General features: G+C 40.1%; 2 pseudogenes; one reads left to right on the top strand and one right to left on the bottom strand.

Moving 5' to 3' along the window:
- Positions 1-5641: 5641 nt before the first annotated feature.
- On the top strand, positions 5642-6580 carry LOC114634373 (annotated as a pseudogene).
- Positions 6581-9924: 3344 nt separating this feature from the next.
- LOC114634390 lies at positions 9925-10758 on the bottom strand (annotated as a pseudogene).
- Between the last annotated feature and the right edge of the window lie 10787 nt (positions 10759-21545).

The following is a 21545-nucleotide window of genomic DNA, read 5'->3' on the forward strand; positions in this document are numbered from 1 at the left end:
TGAAGTTCTTGTCATACAGGTCTTTTACTTGCTTGGTTAGGTATACACCAAGGTATTTTATATTATCTGTGACTATTTAGAAGGGTGTCATTTCCATAATTTCTTTCTCAGCCAGTTTATCTTTTGAGTAGAGGAAGGCTACTGATTTGCTTGAGTTAATTTTATATCCAGCCACTTTGCTAAAGTTGTTTATCAGGTTTAGGAGTTCTCTGGAGGAAGTTTTGGGGTCATTTAAGTACACTATCATATCATCTGCAAATAGTGAGATTTTGACTTCTTCCTTTCCAATTTGTATCCCTTTGACCTCCTTGTGTTGCCTAATTGCTCTGGCTAGGACTTCCAATACTATATTAAATAAGTAGGGGGAGAGTGGGCAGCCTTGCCTAGTCCCTGATCTTAGTGGGATTGCTTCAAGTTTCTCTCCATTTAGTTTAATGCTGGCTACTGGTTTGCTGTATATTGCTTTTACTATGTTTAGGTATGGACCTTGAATTCCTGACCTTTCCAAGACTTTTATCATGAAGGGGTGTTGAATTTTGTCAAATGCTTTCTCAGCATCTAGTGAGATGATCATGTGGTTTTTTTCTTTGAGTTTGTTTATATAATGGATTACATTGATGGATTTCCAAATATTGAACCAACCCTGCATTCCTGGGATGAAGCCAACTTGATCGTGATGGATAATTGTTTTGATGTGTTCTTGGATTCGGTTCGCTAGAATTTTATTGAGTAATTTTGAATCAATGTTCTTAAGAGAGATCGGCCTGAAGTTCTCTTTCTTTGTTGGGTCTTTGTGTGGCTTAGGTATGAGTGTAATTGTGGCTTCAAAGAATGAGTTGGGTAGTGTACCTTCTGTTTCTATTTTGTGGAATAGTTTGAAAAGAATTGGAGTTAGGTCTTCCTTGAAGGTCTGATAGAATTCTGCACTAAAGCCATCTGGTCCCAGGCTTTTCTTTGTAGGGAGACTTTTAATGACTGCTTCTATTTCTTTTGGGGTTATGGGACTGTTTAGATGGTTTATCTGGTCCTGATTTAACATTGGTAACTGGTATTTGTCTAGGAAATTGTCCATTTCATCCAAATTTTCCAATTTTGTTGAATATAGGCTTTTGTAGTAGGATCTGATGATTTTTTTAATTTCCTCAGTTTCTGTTGTTATGTCACCCTTTTCAGTTCTGATTTTATTAATTTGGATACTGTCTCTCTGCCCTCTGATTAGTCTAGCTAAGAGTTTATCTATCTTGTTGATTTTCTCAAAGAACCAGCTCCTGCTTTTATTGATTCATTGGATAGTTCTTTTTGTTTCTATTTGGTTGATTTCAGCCCTGAGTTTGATTATTTCCTGCCTTCTACTCCTCTTGGGTGTATTAGCTTCTTTTTGTTCTAGGTCTTTCAGGTGCTCTGTCAAGGTGTTAGTGTATGCTCCCTCCAGTTTCTTTCTGTAGGCACTTAGAGCTATGAATTTTCCTCTTAGCACTGCTTTCATTGTATCCCAAAGATTTTGGTATGATGTGTCATCATTTTCATTAAATTCTAAAAAGTTTTTAATTTCTTTTTTTATTTCTTCCCTTACCTGATTATCAAGGAGTAGGGTGTTGTTCAGTTTCCATGTGAATGTGGGCTTTCCATTCTCTTTGTCATTTTTGAAGACCAGCCTTAGACCATGGTGATCTGATAGGATGCATGGAATTATTTCAATTTTCTTATATCTGTTGAGGCCTGTCTTGTGCCCAATTATATGGTCTATTTTGGAGAAGGTACCATGAGGTGCTGAGAAAAAGGTATATTCTTTTGCTTTAGGGTGAAATGTTCTATAGATATCTGTTAAGTCCATTTGGTTCATAACTTCTGTTAGTTTTACTGTATCTCTATTTAGTTTCTGTTTCCATGATCTATCCATTGCTGAGAGTGGGGTGTTGAAGTCTCCCACTATTATTATGTGAGGTGCAATGTGTGTTTTGAGCTTAAGTAAGGTTTCTTTTATGAAAGTCGACGCTCTTGTATTTGGCTCATAGATATTCAGAATTGAGAGTTCATGTTGGTTGACTTTTCCTTTGACAAGTATGAAATGCCCTTCCTTATCCTTTTTGATAGTTTTAAGTTGAAAGTCGATTTTATTCGATATTAGAATGGCTACTCCCACTTGTTTCTTAGGACCATTTGCTTGAAAAATTGTTTTCCAACCTTTTACTCTAAGGTAGTGTCTGTCTTTGTCACTGAGGTGGGTTTCCTGTAAGCAGCAAACAGCTGGGTCCTGTTTGCGTATCCAGTCCGTTAGCCTATGCCTTTTTATTGGGGAATTGAGTCCATTGATGTTAAGAGATATTAAGGAGAAGGTGTTGTTGCTTCCTGTCATTTTTGCTAATAGTGGAGACATCGTTTGTGTGGTTATCTTCTTTTGAGTTTGATGGAAGAGGATTATTTTCTTGCTCTTTCTAGGGTATGATTGCCCTCCTTGTATTGGAGCTTTCCTGCTATTATCCTTTGTAAAGCTGGCTTTGTGGGAAGATACTGTGTAAATTCAGTTTTGTCATGGAATATCTTAGTTTCTCCATCTATGGTAATTGAGAGTTTTGCTGGGTAAAGTAGCTTGGGCTAGCATTTATGTTCTCTTAGGGTTTGTATGATATTTGTCCAAGATCTTCTGGCTTTTATAGTATCTGGTGAGAAGTCAGGTGTAATTCTGATAGGTTTGCCTTTATATGTTGTTTGGCCTTTTTCCCTAACTGCTTTTAAAATTCTTTCTTTGTTTTGTACATTTTGTGTCTTGATTATTATGTGACGGGAGGTATTTCTTTTTTGATCTAGTCTGTTTGGCGTTCTGTAGGCTTCTTGTGTGATTATGGACATCTCATTCCTTAGGTTAGGGAAGTTTTCCTCAATAATTTTGTTGAAGATATTTACTGGCCCTTTAAGTTGGGAATCTTCACTCTCATCTATACCTATTATCCTTAGGTTTGGTCTTCTCATTGCGTCCTGGATTTCCTGGATATTTTGAGATAACAACTTTTTGCATTTTGCATTTTCTTTGATAGTTGTGTCAATATTTTCTAAGGTATCTTCTGCACCTGAGATTCTTTCTTCTATCTCTTGTATTCTGTTGGTGATGCTTGTGTCTATGACTCCTGATTTCTTTCTTAGGTTTTCTATCTCCAGGATAGTCTCCCTTTGTGCTTTCTTTATTGTTTCCACTTCCATTTTTATGTCCTGGATGGTTTTGTTCAATTCCTTCATCTGTTTGTTTGTGTTTTCTTGTAATTCTTTAAAGGATTTTTGTGTTTCTTTAAGGACTTCATCCTGTTTTCCTGTGTTCTCCTCAAGTTTTTTGATAGTGTTATTTACTTCCTTCTTGTAGTCCTCTAGCATTATCATTAGAAGTGATTTTAGATCTGGTTCTTGTTTTCCTGGTGATATGGGGAGTTCAGGACTTTCTAATGTGGGAGAACTAGGTTCTGATAATGGCAAGTACCTTGGGTTGCTGGTGCTTGTGTTCTTGTGCTTGCCTTTCACCATCTGGATCACCTTTGTGCTATCAGTGCTGTCTCTGACTGGGGTCTGTCTTTCCTATTATCTAGGTTGTGTCAGAACTGTTTGGGATGGGTTTTGCTGCTTGAGTTAGAGATGAGGCCCAAGATGTGCTCGGTGCTCTGGTGGAAACCGGAAGGGGCCGGGGCTCCGGGTCAGGAGCGGATTTCTGGATCCCAATAAGTCCCAGTGGGTCCCAGTGGTTCCCAGTTGCTCCCTGATTGGGGGCGAGCACTGCCACCTCCTAGCCTAAGAAACTGCTTGAGCTAGCTTGAGCCACGGAGAGCCCTGCTCCCTCTAGGTTCTGTGAGATTGGGTGCAGAGCTGACTCCAGGGATCTGCTCTGGCACAGACCGGAAGGAACCCACGCTCCGGGCCTGGAGTGAACTCCTGGGTCCCAGTGGGTCCTAGCCACTCCCTGTTTGGGGGCAAGCACTGCCACCTCCTAGCCCAAGACCCTGCTTGGCACAGAGGTCCTGCGAGCCCCGCTTCCTCTGGATTCTGCGAGATTGGGTGCAGAGCTGCCTCCCGGGATTCACAAGTGCGTGGGCCCAGACCGGATGGAGCCCGCCCTGGGTCAGGAGCGAATTCCTGGGTCCCAGTGGGTCCCGGTTGCTCCCTGTTTGGGGAGAGTGCTGCTTTTTCCTTACCTGGGATGCTGCGTGAGTTCAAGCTCCTGGGAGTCCCTGTTTCTCTCGGTTTTCTGGGGTTGGGTACGGAGATGCCACTTGTGACCTGCTCTATGCTCGGGCCCAAACCGGAAGTCCTCAACAAAGAATTTTCAATGGAAGAAACTCGAATGGCCGAGAAGTACCTAAATAGATGTTCAGTATCCTTAGTCATCAGGGAAATGCAAATCAAAACAACCCTGAGATTCCATCTCACACCAGTCAGAATGGCTAAGATTAAAAACTCAGGTGATAATAGATGCTGTCGAGGGTGTGGAGAAAGAGGAACATTCCTCCATTGTTGGTGGGACTGCAAGATGGTGCAACCACTTCAGAAATCAGTGTGGCGATTCCTCAGAAAATTGGACATAGCTACCTGAGTATCCAGCTATACCACTCCTAGGCATGTACCCAGAAGATGCTGGAACATATAACAAGGAGATATGCTCACTTACGTTTATAGCAGAGCTATGTCTATCAGAGCCTGTTCTCAATCAGCTCTCACTTACCTGGAGAGACTTATGTCTGAATTTATGGAGTGCAATTTGGATGGACTGGCTAAACATGGTCAATGTGCCTTAAGAAAACACTCCCTGCAGGACCTGACCACAAAGAATGTTTCCATTGGAATTGTTGGTCAAGACTTGGAATTTACAATCTACGATGATGGTATGTCTCCATTCCTGGATGGTCTTGAAGAAAGACCACAGAGAAAAGACCAGCCTTCACAGGCTGTGGAAAGAGATGATGAAATAATGGAACGTTAAATGATAAAGGTTATAAGGACCTGAGGATGTAGGGACATATACCGGTGACAATAATCTGTATTTTAAACCAACAGCTGCAGAGTATTGTGTGGTATGTTTTAGAAATAAGTCCAAATGTCAGTTTTCTCTAAGTAACTTCACGGAAATCATTAAATGGGACCCATTTTCATTGAAAAGGTCTACATAGTCATTTCCTATGAAGTATAGGTATCTATACCAATGTTTTTATATGAAGAAAGTGTCTTTACAGTTTTAAAGACAACTATGAAGTAAAATTGTTTCACCACGAAAATATATATTTATATACAGTGTGAGCTGGAGAGATGGCTCAGAAGTCAAGAGCACTGGCTGTTTTTCCAGATGTCTTGATTTCAATTCCCAGCAACCACTTAGTTGCTCACAACCATCTGCTGTGAGATTGGATGCCCTTTTCTGGTGTGTCTGAAGATAGCTACAGTGTACTCATATACATAAAAGATAAAAATAATTCTTTAAAAATTATTCACTGTGATCTACTGAATAAAGTCTCTTTATAATATGCAAATTTGTCTTTAAGGTCATTAGCATTCTGCTTCTTAATATAACAGCATTCAGAAGATTTTTGCTTTGAGTCTGCCTGCTTCAATACTTTCATTTTGACTGAAGGCCTGACTGAGATGATGTTTCCAATGCCTGGCTGAGATGACATTTCCAAGCAACACCCTCCCGGGAGTTTTCTTCATATCCCAGCCCTGTGTGGGTGTCACAGGGAACTCATTGCTCTTCATGCTGTACGTGTACAAATTCTTGATCAAAGCTCGCATTAGCAGACCTATAGATACCATTTTCACGCACCTGATGATAGTCAATATGTTGACAGTCTTATTCGCATTGATACCATATATCACGTCATCCTTTGGAGTACCCAGTTTTCTGGATGATGCTGGCTGTAAGGCTGTTGCATATATCTACAGAGTCACCCGGGCTATGTCCATCTCTACCACTTCTATTCTAAGCACATTCCAAGACATCACCCTCACTCCCAGTAATTCTAAGTGGGCGTGGCTTAAGCTTAAACTCTCGATGTGGACGTTTTACTCCCTGTTTTCCTGGTTTATCAATATGGTCATATATGTGCAACTACACAGATGTTGATTATGGATATTCTCATGTTACTGTGGAAGTCGTCCACTCAGGTACTCCAATCTGGGATTATTTCTGAGCATTATCATAATAAGAGACCTGCTCTTTCTGGCCATTATGATGTGGACCAGCCTCTACATGGTGACCCTCTACTACAGGCACCGCAAGAGAACCCAGTATCTCCGCAACCAAAGCCTCTCCTCCCAGAGGTCTCCTGAACACAAAGCTATGCACACAATCCTGTTGCTTGTGAACTGCTTTGTGTTCTTTTATTTGTTGAACAACTTTTCCACCATTTATGACAGCTTTTGTACACGTGAAAGAATGCCAAGTTTGGGAGTAATTATCATGATCTTAGCATCATTTTACCCCACTCTCTGTCCATTTTTACTGATGAACACTATTAAAATTATTTCACAGTATATTTCTTCCCTACTTGTTTTCAAAGAACCGTTGGTGAGCAATATTATGCCACGATGCTCCCATGAACAAATCTAGAGATTTTTGTGAAATGTTGGACTTTCTGTGGCTCTTGATACCTTTGTATGGTCTCAATTAGTATTTTTACATGTTGTACATTTTTAAGTTATAGATTTTAATATTTTGGACCAATAAAATACACATCCACACCACTTCAACGCTTTTCATAATTATTGTCCATTGAAATTATAATACTTTGAAGCTTGTAATATAAAAACTGGACTTGTTAATCTCCACATTCGTGCCATCATAAACACACACACACACACACACACACACACACACATACACTGTGCACTTGATCATAACGTGTACCTACACACACAAACATAAATAGATAGATAGGTAGATAGATAATAGATAAATAGATGATAGATTTTTGTCAAAGATTGTTTTTTATTTTGACACTTTGAAAAGTTTTCTTTCAGTTGTATTTTGTTTCATTTTGCTTTGTATTTTGAGACAGGGTCTCTGTAGATAGACCTATCTTTTTTATGGAACTCACTATGTAGACCAGGCTAGCCTCTGCCTCCTGATGGCTGAGCATGATGATATGTCCTACAACACAAGAACATTTTGTAAATATTTTTATGCTGTTTTATGATGTTGTTGCACTTAAAATTTGTATTTAGAAGACTTGAAATATTTGTGTCTCAGATAAAATTTCTTTTAAATGTTCATTTTCATTTCTTTTGTTTGTTTGTTTGTTTGAAGCACAGGCCTTCTTTTTGTTTATTGGACATTTTATTTACATGTTAGATGTGACCCCCTTTCCCCATTTCTCCACCACACAAGAACCCCTATCCAATCCCCACTCCTCCTACTTCTGTGAGGATGTTCCCCCCCCACCCTCACTACCTCCTCCCCATCCATGAATTCCCACATTCTAGGGGTCCAGCCTTCATGGGACCAAGGATCTCCTCTCCTGTCTATACCCAACAAGGCCATCCTCCAAACATATACATTTGGAATAATGAGTCCCACCCTATGTGCTCCCAGGGTGATCGTTTAGATATTGGGAGCTCTGATTGTTTGGTATTGTTGCCCTCCCCATGGGGCTGCAAACACTTTCAGCTCCTTCAACCCCTTCTCTCTAACACCTCCACTGGGAACCCCTTGATCAGTTCAGTGGTTAGCAGTCAGACTCTGGCAGACCTCTAAGGACACAGCTATATCAGGCTCCTGTCAGCATGCACTTCCTGACATCCATATCAGCATCTACCTTTGGTGACTGCATATGAGATGGGTACCAAGGTAAAACAGTCTCCAGATGATCCCTCCTTCAGTTTCTGTCCCACACTTTGTATTCATATTTGATTCCATTCGTATTTTGTTATTCCATCTAAGAAGGACCAAAGCACCCACACTTTGGTCTTCCTTTTTCATGTGATTCACGTGGTCTGTGAGTTGCATCTTGGGTATTGCCAGCTTTTTGGCTAATATCCAATTATCAGGGAATCTATCCCATGTGTGTTCTTTTGTGATTGGATTACCTCACTCAGGATGATATTTTCTAGTTCCATCCATTTACCTCAGAATTTCTCAAATTCATTCTTTTTAATAACTGAGTAAATGCTCCATTGTGTAAATGTACCACATTTTTTGTATCCATTCCTCTGTTGAAAGACATCTGGGTTCTTTCCAGCTTCTGGCTATTATAAATAAGGCTGCTATGAACATAGTGGAGCATGTGTCCTTGCTATTTGTTGGAGCATCTTCTGGGTATACATATGCCCAGGAGTGGTATAGCTGGGTCCTCAGGTAATGCTATGTCCAATTTCCTGAGGAACTGCCAGACTGAGTTCCAGAGAGGTTGTACCAGCTTGCATCCCACCAACAATGGAGAAGTGTTCCTTTTTCTCCACATCCTCCTCAGCATCTGCTATCACCTGAGTTTTTGATCTTAGCCATTCTGACTGGTGTGAGGTGGAACCTCAGGGTTGTTTTGATTTCCGTTTTTCTGAAGACTAAAGATATTGAACAATTCTTTAGGTGCTTCTCAGCCATTCAAGTTCCCTCAGTTGAGAATCCTTGGTTTAGCTCTGTACCCCATTTTTAATAGGGTTATTTGTTTGTCTGGAGTCTAATTTCTTGAGTATTTGTATATTTTGGATATTAGCGCTCTATTGGATGTAGAATTGGTAAAGATCTTTTCCCAATCTATTGGTTGCTGTTTTGTCCTATTGACAGTGTCCTTTGTCTTACAGAGGCTTTGCAATTATGAGGTTTCATTTGTCAATTCTTGATCTTAGAGCATAAACCATTGGTGTTCCATTCAGGAACATTCCCCCTGTGGCCAGGTATTCGAGGGTTTTCTCCACCTTCTCTACTAATAGTTTCAGTGTATCTGGTTTTATGTGGTGGTCCTCTATCCACTTGGACTTGAGCTTTGTACAAGGAGATAAAAATGGATTGATTTGCATTCTTCTACATGCTGATCTCTTGTTGAAACAGCACCATTTGTTGAAAATGCTGTCCTTTTTTTCCACTGGAAGCTTTTAGATCCTTTGTCAAAGATCAAGTAACCAAGGGCGTGTGGGTTCATTTCTGGGTCTTTAATTCTATTCCATTGACCTTCCTGTCTGTCTCTGTACCAATACAATGCAGTTTTTATAACTATTGCTCTGTAATACGACTGGAGGTCAGGGATGGCGATTCCCTCAGATGTTCTTTTATTGTTGAGTATAATTCTCTCTATCCTGGGCTTTTGTCATTCCAAATGAATTTGCAAATTGCTCTTTCTATCTCTATGAAGAATTGATTTGGAATTTTGATGGGGATTGCATTGAATCTGTAGATTACTTTTCGAAAGATGGCTATTTTTACTATACGAATTCTGCCAATCCATGACAGTGGGAGATTTTTGCATCTTCTGAGATCTTCGATTTCTTTCTTCAGAGACTTGAAGTTCCTGTCATGCAGGTCTTTCACTTGCTTGGTTAGATTCACACAAAGGTATTTTATATTATTTGTGACTATTGTGAAGGGTGTCATTTCCCTAATTTCTTTCTCAACTTGTTTATTCTTCGAATAGAGGAAGGCTACTGTTTTGTTTGAGTTGATTTTATATCTGGCTACTTTGCTAAAGTTGTTTTTCAGGTTTAGGATTTCTCTAGTGGAAATTTTGGTATCACTTAAGTATACTATCATATCATCTGCAAATAGTGAAAGTTTAACTTCTTCCTTTCCTATTTCTTTCTTTCTTTTTTTTTTTAGCATAAATAAAGGCTTTATTGGTCAGTTGGGATGAATGACAGACTGGCATAAGCTCAATTGTTTCACATATTAAGACCTCAGGATGCAGACAATGGGCAACAGGAAGGGAATGGGAAAGACCTGAAGGCTTCTGAAGTTTAAGGAAGCTATCGGGACCGAAACCAGCATCCTAGGAGCAAATCCAGGATGTAAAAGGGAGCCAGAGCTAGGGATGTCTGAGAGGCTGGATCACTTCTGGAACTGTCATGGGCTTCTTGATGGGTCACTGTGGTCTCCCTCTGGCCCTCACTGTCTACCACAGTGCGGTGTTCCTCCACTGTCCCATCTGGCTTAGTGATCTTGGTCACAGAAATGCTTTTGAAATACGATTTGGGCTGGGGTTGAAGAAGTGGACCCAGACCTTTCTGGGAAACCTGGGAGTCAAGATCTTTATCTTCTTTGGCTCTAGAATGGGGACTCACAGGCCATGTATCATCCAACATATGAAAAGGTCCCTGGGACCCCCAATCTGGAGCTGGTTTGGGAGATTCAGGTTTTGTATGACTCTCCAAGACCCCCTCAAAGATCCTGGGCTGGTGACTATCTGGGTACTTGAGCATTGAGTCTCGTAGTGTCTGCCTCTCCCGCAGTCTCTCACCAGGTGTTTCTGACTCAGGACCTGAAGTTCAGGAGAGTGGGACGGCAAGGTCCAGGCCCCCATCTCGCTGAAGATGCTATTAAAATCTCGTACTTGATCATCAAAGCCAAAGTTGCCGTGGAATCGCATCCCTCCTCTGGGGCTGAAGCTGAAATCGAATTCCTCTGGAGGCTGAGAACCATCAAACGAATAGCTCTCTCAATCCCATGCGCCCCTGTCTTCCTCCTCTTCGTCGTCATCATCGTCGTCATCTCGAGTCATCCCTCCAAAAAAAGGATCTCTGTGGCTCCGAGGTCCAGGAAAGCCGAAAAAGCCTCGGAAAAGATCAAAGACGCTCATTCTGGTAGAGGTACTAGAAACTTTGATCATCTGCAGCCCATGGGCAACACGAGACCATCGCCAGCTTACGCTACCCTGTCGGATATATCTCCTTTCCTATTTCTATCCCTTTGACTTCCTTTTTTTGTCTAAATGCTCTGGCTAGGACTTCCAGTACTATATTGAAAAGGTAGCAAGAGAGTGGGCAGCCTTATCTAGTCCCTGATTTTAGTGGGATTGCTTCAGTTTTCTCTCCATTTAGTTTGATGTTGTCTACTGGTTTGCTGTATATTGCTTTTACTATGTTTAGTTATGGGCCTTGAATTCCTGATCTTTGCAAGACTTTTACCATGTTGCGATGTTGAATTTTATTAAAGGCTTTCTCAGCCTCTAGTGAGATGATCAGGTGTTTTTTTTTCCTTTGAGTTTGTTTATATATTGGATCACATTGATGGATTTTCAAATATTGAATCATCCCTGCATTTCTGAGATAAAGCCTATGTGATCATGATGGATGATGGTTTTGATGTGTTTTTGGATTCCATTTGCAAGAATTTTATTGAGTATTTTTGCATCGACATTCACGAGGGAGTTTTCTTTCTTTGTTGTATCTTTGTGTGGTTTAGGTATGAACATAATTGTGGCTTCATAGAACAAATTTGATAATGTTCCTTCTGTTTCTATTTTGAGGGATAGTTTGAAAAGAGTTGGTATTAGGTCTGATAGAACTGTCTACTAAAACCATCTGGTCCCAGGCTTTTTTTTTTTTTTTTTTTTTTTAGTAGGAAGAATGTTAATGACTGCTGCTAGTTCTTAAGGCATTATGGGACTGTTTAGATGGTTTGTCTGCTCCTGATTTAACTTTGGTACCTGATATCTGTCTAGAAAATTTTCCATTTCATCCAGGTTTTTCAGTTTTGTTTAGTATAGGCTTTTGTAGTAGGATCTGATGATTTTTTGAATATCCTCAGTTTTTGTTGTTATGTCTCCCTTTTCAGTTCTGATTTTATTAATTTGGATACTGTCTGTCTGCCCTCTGGTTACTCTGGCTAAGGGTTTACCTATCTTGTTCATTTTCTCAAGGAACCAGCTCCTGGTTTTGTTGATACTTTGGATAGTTCTTTTTATTTATACTTGGTTGATTTCAGCCTCGAGTTTGATTACTTTCTGCTGTCTACTCCACTTGGGAGCATTTGCTTCTTTTTGTTCTAGAGCTTTCAAGTGTGCTGTCAAGTTGTTAGTGTGTGCTCTCTTCAGTTTCTTTTTGTAGGCACTTAGAGCTATGAGTTTTCCTCTTAGCATTGCTTTCATGGAGTCCCACAAGTTTTGGTATGTTGTCTCCTCAACTTCATTAAATTCTAAAAAGTCCTTAATTTTTTTCTTTATTTCCTTCCTTGACCAAGTCATCATTGAATTGAGAATTGCTCAGTTTCCACATGTATGTGTGCTTTCCGTTGTTTTTGTTATTATTAAAGACAAGCCTTAGTTTGTGGTGATCTGATAGGATGCAAGGGATTATTTCAATCTTTATGTATCTGTTCAGGCCTGTTTTGTGACCAATTATATGGTCTATTTTGGAGAATGTACCATGAGGTACTTAGAAAAAGGTATATTCTTTTGTTTTAGGATGAAATGTTCTAGATATATCTGTTAAGTCCATTTGGTTCATAACTTCTGTTAATTTCACTGTGTCTCTGTTTAGTTTCTGTTTCCAATATCTGTCCATTGCTGAGAGTGGGATGTTGAAGTCTCCCATGATTATTGTGTGAGGTGCCATGTGTCCATTGAGCTTTAATAAAGTTTGTTTTATATATGTGAGTGCCCTTGCATTTGGAACATAGATGTTGAGAATTGAGAGTTCATCTTGGTAGATTTTTTCCCTTTGATAAGTACGAAGTGTCCTTCCTTATCTTTTTTATTATTTTTGGTTGAAAGTTGATTTTTTTGATATTAGAATGGCTACTCCAGCTTGTTTCTTGGGACCATTTGCTTGGAAATTGTTTTCCATCCTTTTACTCTGAGGTAATGTTGTCTTTGTCACTGAGGTGCATTTCCTGTGTGCAGCAAATTCTGAGTCCTGTTTATATATCCAGTTTGTTAGTCTATGTATTTTTATTGGGGAGTTGAGTCCATTGACATTAAGAGATATTAATGAAAAATGATTGTTACTTCCTGTTATTTTTGTTATTAGAACTGCAATTATGTTTCTGTAGTTATCATCCTTTGCGTGTTTTTGAAGATTACTTTCTTGCTTTCTCTAAGTTGTAATTTCCCTGTTTGCGTTGGAGTTTTCCATCAATTGTCCTTTGAAGTGCTAGATTTGTGGGAAGATATTGTGTAAATTAGGTTATGTCATGTAGTATCTTGGTTTTTCCATCTATAGTGATTGAGAATTTTGCTGGGTATAATAGTCTAGGCTGGCATTTGTGTTCTCTTAGGGTCTGTATGATATCAGTCCAGGATCTTCTGCATTTTATAGTCTCTGGTGAGAAGTCTGGTGTAATTCTGATAGGTCTGCCTTTATATGTTACTTTACCTTTTCCCTTACTGTTTTAGTATTCTTTCTTTGTTTTGCACACTTGATGTTTTGATTATTATGTGATGGGAGGAATTTCTTTTCTGGTCTAGTCTATTTGGAGTTCTGTAGGCTTCTTGTTAGACTAAGTTAGGCTAATGTTACTGTCCAAGAAGATCCTTCAGGAGTCTGAGTGAAATTGTTGTGTTCCCTTGACCTTAGACTCGGGGTTTGAAGGTCTGTGCTGTCTGCCCAAAGGAGCAGTCTTGAAACTTTTGTACTCACATGTGTAAATTGGCTTCATAATCAGAAGATTTCTTCTGAGTTGTCATAGCAGCCTTAGAGATTATACCACTTTGCTTCTGTATGCAATTGAAACTAGTCCTGCAAAAAGCAGTTTTAAGGCCTTTAGTGGTGAACTCTCTATTGTGGGGTCAGGATTCTCTTGCTGTCTGAATGTTTCTGTGCAGGGCACACTCAGGAGAGTCAGGATTACTCAGGCAGTAGCACCACTTGAAAGCTACCACTCAGCTTCTTGGTCTCTATTGTGAGAGGAATGGCAGATCTGGAACCAGATCCCACAAGGAGCCTCTGCTGGGCCTTTTAAATTCTAGTTAGTTATCTTTTGAAAATCCTTGTAACTTTTGCTACTGTACAAATTGTTTTTTAATAGTCAAGCCATCAAAAAAGTGAAAGCCCCAAGTTGAAGGCCGTGCAAAGCAGAAGCAATAGCAATTTTGGTAAACAACAAAGTAGGGAGAAAGTACAGCAGCAATTGCTTAACATTATCTCACCTGGATAAGTACTGGCAGATTGAATGCCTTCAGTGCTCAATTTTCATAGTCTGTGAGATTGTCAGCAGTGCCAAGCAAGGAATTGGCAGCCACAGTGATTGAAAACCACTGCCAGAAAGACCTATAAGAAAGGGAATTTGTTTTCTTTGAGGAAAACTGCAGTGAATGTTTTTAAGTCTATCCCTGTCACACACTGGATTCTGGATAAGCTAGTCCCTTAATTTGCATTGAGAATAGTATTCATGGTGCTAGATATTTTCAGGAGTGTAGTATGTGTGAGCCTGAGGGCATCCTCAGTGGTCCTCTAGCTAACTTACAAGCTTTAGGTCATCACTGTTGTCCAACCTGAAGGCATGAAAATCAAGTGTTCCCTAGAATTTTGAAGAGAAGTCTTGAGACAAATTGAAAGGCATTGAGACTGTTTGTGTTGAAGGCTGACTAGTAATGAAAAGCTTCAGAAAGTAGTGTCTAGAATTAGCTGTTTATAATTGGTAGGATGATATGTTTTAACTGTGATATATCAGAAAAGTATTGCATGCCACCTGGGAAGAAGTTCTTCACTGGCACACTCACATATGATGACTGTTTGTTCAGTTCTATACAAGATTTTTAAACAATGTCTTGCATTTTCTTTATTGTTCCCTTTCCGTCTGTCTGTCTGTCTGTCTGTCCGTCTTTTCCCCAGAGTGGGTAGAAATGTTTGAAATCATTTTTTTCCAGATAGTCTGTTCAGAAAGCCTGGATTTACCTTCATTTTTTGTTTACTATTAACATAGTGAGTGCATTCCAATATATTTAATTTTCTATTTTATTTGTGTGGAGAAAGAGTTCATTTAATGATTAGTTGCCTGAAATCCAACTCAGTGCTGGCCTATAGGGAACCAGACCCTCCACAAAGTGTGACAGTGTCTTCCACTGAGACTGGGAGATGGCGTCCAGGCAAAAGTCAGAGGCTCTGAAGAAGGATTCTAGGGACATCTTGCCCCCTCTGTTCTGAACAGCAGGTTTCCTAGTGCTGGGAGAGGGTCTTCCAAATCTTTCAGCAGCTCAGGCAGCTGTAACAGTAGGGAGCAGTTCATCTACTGACTCAGTTGGACACCTTGTCTGAAGAACAGACCACATCATGAGAGAAGAACACTTAACAGTTCATGTTCATTGAAGATGACAAGCTGTTCTTTACCACCAAGATTCTGAGGTGGAACAGCTAGTGTAGCTCCCAATCTACAAAGCTTATGAGGTCTTCATGAGGCCCCTTCCAGGTCAAAGAAATAGGATCCTAAAAATTGGGGTGTTCATTTGGAGTCTTAGCCAAGAATCTGTCTTTAGACAAGATATCTTACATTTTCCTCCCATAGTAGCACCACAGTACAGTGAGGTGGCTCAGTGGATAAAAGTTACTGAGGTGAAGCTAAAAGACTCACCCTCTAACCTGAGTGTGATTTTAAGGATCACACAGGACAACAGGAAATTGTCACCTGTCTTTCATATGCTGTGCCATATTCTCTGATTCCACAAAATAAATATAAGTGTGTTAAAGGGGTATGGAATGGCTTACAGTCTGTGGCCCAGCTGATCCATCAATGGCTCCATATGAAGAGAAGGTCCAAGTATCCAGTAGTTGTTCAGACCATGATGCTGGATGTCTCAGCTGGTCTTCAGTATATGCTGAAATCTGGAAGAATTAAGCTCTAATACTAGTGAAGGAATGGACTTGCTAGTGAGATGGAGACCAAGTAGACAAGGAGAGAGAGAAATAGAGGGGAGGGCACAGAGAGAGGGAGAGGGAAATAAAGAGGGAGATGGAGATGGAGAGGGTGATGGAGAGGGTGATGGAGAGGGTGAAGGAGAGTGATAGAGGAAAATAGGTAGTCTCTGAAGATTTGACCCAGATTAAAGGTGTGTCTTCCCACATCGAAGATCCAGATCAGAAATAGGTCTTCCCACTTCAGGTGATCTAAGCTAAAATACAGTATGTCAGTGTCCAGATATTTTTTGTTTCAGTTAATTCTAGATGGGGTGAAGTTGACAGATAAGAGTAGTCATCATGTCTACTGAGCCATTTTGCTGGCCACAGTTTTCAAGTGTTTTTTTTTCTATTTTTTTCATTTTTCTTTGCAACAGGGTCTCTCTAGGTAGCCTTGTTGGTCCTGGAACTCATTATGTAGACCAGGCTGGTCTCCAACTAATTAGAAATCTGCCTGCCTCTGCTTTCTGAATGCTGGGATCAAAAGTGTATGCACTACAACAAGCTGTCATTAAAAAAAAAAAACACTCCTTCTAGTTCTTCAATAATCCCTTCTATAATAAAGAGGTTTTAAAACTAAAAGGAGCAGTTATGGAACAGACTTTGTCAGACATGATTACTACACAGTGGGTTTTTTCAGATGGAGCCAGTTCAGACATTATTTTGAGACATTACTGGGTATTAAACACCAGATTTTGCTAGTTCATATACGATACTCAAAAAAGAAAGTTAATAGAAATGTTTTAGAGTAGTGGTTCTCAACCTTCATAGTACTTTGACTCTTTAATACAGTTCTTCATGCTGTGATGACCTCTGATTATAAAAATATTTTTGTTGCTACTTAATAACTTCAGTCTTGCTATTGTTAAGAATAGTAAGGTAAATATCTGATGTTTCTGTTGTCCTTTGATCCTTTTAGCATACCTGCAGTCATTTTGTATTCAGCCTCCACCTTGCTCAGAAGGTGACTTAAATTCAAGTTCTCAGACTCCAATTCCCAGAAGTAATTATCCATAGCTGACACTGGAAAACTCTCTTAAAAGGTCGTAAATGTATTACCTATGCCCTGTTATCTCAATGTTCTGAAACTTCTCTGTTCACCACCTACCCACCATCTCTCACTTCACAAGGACCAATCACCTTAAAAGTCAGGTGATAATTCTTTGTCTAGTTAACCAAAATATAGTAATGCTCCACCCTTAGCTCCTGAACTTCTAAACTTGTTTTTTCCTGTAACAAGCCTGCCCTAAGTATAGACTGGCATCACAGTTTTTCTCCCAAGTTTTCTATGATCCTGTTGGATTGGTCTTGGATGTGCATCGAATAAACATTTTTGGATTAACTGAGTTCTGTGTTTGTATGCTTTGTGTGGCAATTCCTGAATTCCAACAGTTTCTGATGGTCTTAGGCAACATCTCTCCTCTTGCCTGGAGCTGCTAACAAGTAGCCGACAGTTGAGAACTGCTATTCTAGAGGATAGGAGTGTGTCATTGGGTGTTTTTACTTAAAAATACAATCCCACGTGAAGGGGGTCACAACCCACCTGATGAGTATTGGGCTCCATTTCAGACCTGGTTTGGGCTTTGTGGACTAGACTCGCTTGAGATTCTATGACCTTGTTGGAGAGTTTAAGCATTGCTTAGTCACTTCCTTACCAGGGTGACTCAACAGGACCTGTTTGGCCCTGCCTCTGCTCTGATGTTGCTGATGTAGAGCTTTGCAATTGGCTGTGTCAGTCCCTCCATCCACTTTGTTACTCTATATCATCTCACCCCACCAAAACTCCTGCTCCTTATGGTCCAAGTTTATATAACCTAGTGGTTGTTATAATAAAATTGAGTTCCTGCTTCAACAAGACTCCAAGCCTGGTGTGCTTCTTTTGGACCTCAGAAACTCACCATGCTTCTCAACCCCAGAGAGAGATCCCACTGGACTGGGACCTCTCTCCTCTTGCCTGGACCTGCCAGCAAGAAGCCAACAGTTGTGAACTGCTAGTTTGGAGGGTAAGACTATGTCATTGAGTGTTTTTACTTAAAAATAGAATCACATGTTTCAGTGAGTTAAATGCTTGCTACCAAGTCATGTGGTCTGAATTCTATATTAATGAGACCCACAGGGTGGAAGAAGTAAAAACTGACTCCTGGAAGTTGTTCTCTGACTTTCATACCATGACATTCATGCTAATACACACAAACACACATACACACTCATGCAGGTATACACACTGACACAGATAAACACACACATACATGCAGATATGCACACTGACATAGATAGACACACACACACACACACACACACACACACACAGAGAGAGAGAGAGAGAGAGAGAGAGAGAGAGAGAGAGAGAGAGAGAGAGAAATGCCCTCTCACCCACAAGCAGACAGACACACATAGACACACACAGTAATGAATGCAATTAAAATAAAACAACATTGGCTGGAGAGATGGCTCAGTGATTAAGAGCTCTTGCTGCTTTTCCAGAGGTTTGAGTTCAATTCTCAGCAACCACATGAGGGTTGATGCCCTTTTCTGGGATGCACGTGTACATGCAGACAGATGACTCATGCACATAAAATAAATCTTTAAAACAACCCAGCACTGTCATTCTATGATGTTCTGTTTTCAAGACTCATGATCTGGCCCAGTGGCTCCAGAGCACTGGAAGCATTAGAGATGTTTGCAGTAGGTCAAGGCCAAGGCTCAGAAGCACCTGAATGGTAAATTAAACAGACTGTATGGATGGTGCAATTATCTCCACTGGCATGTTCTTATGAAATCGTTTCTATGTTGCATTTGTTTGAGACAGTGTCTCTTTTGTCTCAGTCCAGCCTTGAACTTGCTATGTAGTGGATTGAATTTCTGCTTACATTTGAACCTCTTGCCTACAGTTCCCAAGTGTTGGGACAATAGGCATGTGCCACCGAATCTGGTTCATGTGGTGTTGGGGATTGAACCAAGGACTGCGTGTGTACTAGGTAAGCAGTTTATGACACATCTCCAGTTCCAAGTGCATAGTTTAGGCTTGCCTTAAACTCATGTTACTTCTGCCTGTGCCTTGTCAGTATATCTGACCAGAATGATCAACACAAACTGGCTATACATTCTTCATAAGGATGGTAGAACACATGTTGTCAACTTGACAGATGAATCTATAGAAGAAGAATCTTTCCATGGAGTTTTGCACCAGATATCTGGGGTTGAAGGTCAGGTTTGGTTCCTTTCTTTATGTGTGTAAAGTGTTAATTTCTGCTTTGACACATCAAAGGGAGGATGTTATATGTCAATATAAAAAAAATTTAGTGTTTCTTTGTAGTCGTTCATTACCTGGCTTATAACCTTTCCCCGTTTTTTTCCTCATTGACTCCAGAGCCCTGGGAATAGGGTTGTGATATAGATGTCCCATATAGGGCTGAACATTCTGTAGCCTCTTAATTTTTTCACCTTGACCAGTTGTAGGCCTCTGTATTCACCATCTACTGCAAAAATTAACTTTTTTGAGAAGAGTTTAAACAGAAACTAATCTATGAGTATAAGTCAATAGGATTAAATTAAATTCTATGTCTATTTAGCAGACGGATAGTAGTAGGTTCACTTTTTAGGATAGACACCCTAAACAGTGGACCTTTTCTGTTTTTCTATTATTTAGGAAAACAGGGCTTATTAGAATGACCAAAATATCTGAGCCTAATTCCCTGTCCTAGTCTAAAGTCATTTTCATGTCTGAAGCCTACTTCTTTGTTCTAGCCTAACATTTAGATTCTTTTCTATTTGCTTTTTCTATTTTACTGGATATTTTATTTATTTCCATTTCAGATTTCATCCCCCTTCTCCATTTCCCTTCCCTAGAAACCCCCTATCTCATCCCTCTTCTCTTTTTTGCTTTCATACCATTTTTACTACCTGCAAGTATTAAGGTCAGTTTTAGGTTGAGGAACTAGTAATAAAATAGATGTAAATATTCAAGGAACAAGCAAGACAATAAACAAAAATAGTCAAAAACAGGCAAGACAATAAACATAATTCCTTGAACAGTCCCATGATCACTGTTTCTATGGGCTTATTAGGATGACCAAAATATCGGAGCCTACTTCCCTGTCCTAGCCCAAAGTCATTTTCATGTCTGAAGCCTACTTCTTTGTTCTAGCCTAATATTTAGATTCTTGCCTAGCATCCCCCCCCCAAAAGCTCTCTGCCTCTCCCCATTTTTTATTTTATTTTATAAACAGGACTGAGCCTTTCTTAGGTCATTCTGGAAAGATTGCCTTCTTTACCCGTCATGGAATATGCATTATCAAAAGTAACGTACTTCTTCTTAGGTTGGTAAGGCTCTGTGCAGAATCTTACCTGTCCTTGGTTTTCCAGTCTTTTAATTTAATAACTCTGTCTGGGGGTCCATTTTCAGTTCCAAGCTATGTCCTTTGACTGCCAACATGTTGATGTTGTTAAAGACAAGCTTTAACACATTGGGCAGGAATAAATGTGTTCCCAGGACAAAAAGGGCTAGCATGATCAAGCTATATATGTCATTCTTGAAGCTTGACCATAATAAAAATACTGACGTCAGGACATGGGCAATTTTATCTGCAGTATCTGCTTTTGAGACTGCTTGGCAAGAATCTGACAATGGCCAAAGACAAGTAAAAGGGCTGCTTGGCTGGAATATGACATTTGCCAAGGATATGAAATTTTGCTTCAGGCAGGAATCTGACATGAGGCTATAACAAAGAAGTAATTTAGGCAGGAATCTAAATCTTAGGCTAGATTAAGTGATTGCTTTCTTCTCTCTCCCAAGTGGGACTGAGGAGTCCTCATTTGGGCCCTTCAGCTTGTTGACCTTTTTTTAGTTCTGTAGATCGTATCTTGGGTATTCTGTACTTTTCTTTCCACCTCCCTCCCTCCCTCCCTCCCTCCCTCCCTCCCTCCCTCCCTCCCTTCCTTCCTTCCTTCCTTCCTTCCTTCCTTCCTTCCTACCTTTCTCTCTGTCCTTGTCCAGTAGGGCATTAAACAGGGGTCTGGACAGGTCACCTGAAAGAGAGCGGATGGAAAACAAGCAAAGATGTAAAGATTCACAGCTTGTCTATAGGCTGATCAAAACATAATTTTTACCTTTACACACAAGGGTTGTATACACAAAAAAGGCATTGAGTGGGGAAGGGGATGATGCAGGAGCCTGGGTGTTCAGGGGTGTACACATCTTCTAGATCAGAGTATCAGCTGGATGAAGGTTCAGGGGACATGTCACTATGACTCTGACAATGATTCACTTCTCCTTATCTAAGTTGGTGCTATCCACCAAGGTTACCTATTGACAAGGTCTACGACTATTCAGCCTGGTAATTTTCCATCAAAGCTGCTTGTTTACAATAGCTTCTAGGCATCTGTTTAATTGTTTTTCCACAGAGACCCAAGACTTTGTGTTAGCAGGCATGTATGTCAGGGTTATTGCTGATTTTAGGCCTATGGCTGATTTTAGGCCTTCAGTGTATAAGCAGGGTTGCCTCTGACTCCCTCCCTCCCTCCCTCCCTCCCTCCCTCTTCCTTCCTTCCTTTCTTTCTTTTTTCTTTCTTTGTTTCTTTCTTTATTTGTTTCTTCTTCCTTCCTTCCTTCCTTCCTTCCTTCCTTCCTTCCTTCCTTCCTTTCTTTCTTTCTTTCTTTCTTTCTTTCTTTCTTTCTTTTCTTTGTTTCTTTCTTTATTTGCTTCTTTCTGCCTTTCTTTCTTTCTTTCTTTCTTTCTTTCTTTCTTTCTTTCTTTCTT

This window comes from Grammomys surdaster, unplaced genomic scaffold (assembly GCF_004785775.1).
Source record: "Grammomys surdaster isolate TR1022 unplaced genomic scaffold, NIH_TR_1.0 949, whole genome shotgun sequence".
Classification (NCBI taxonomy): domain Eukaryota; kingdom Metazoa; phylum Chordata; class Mammalia; order Rodentia; family Muridae; genus Grammomys; species Grammomys surdaster.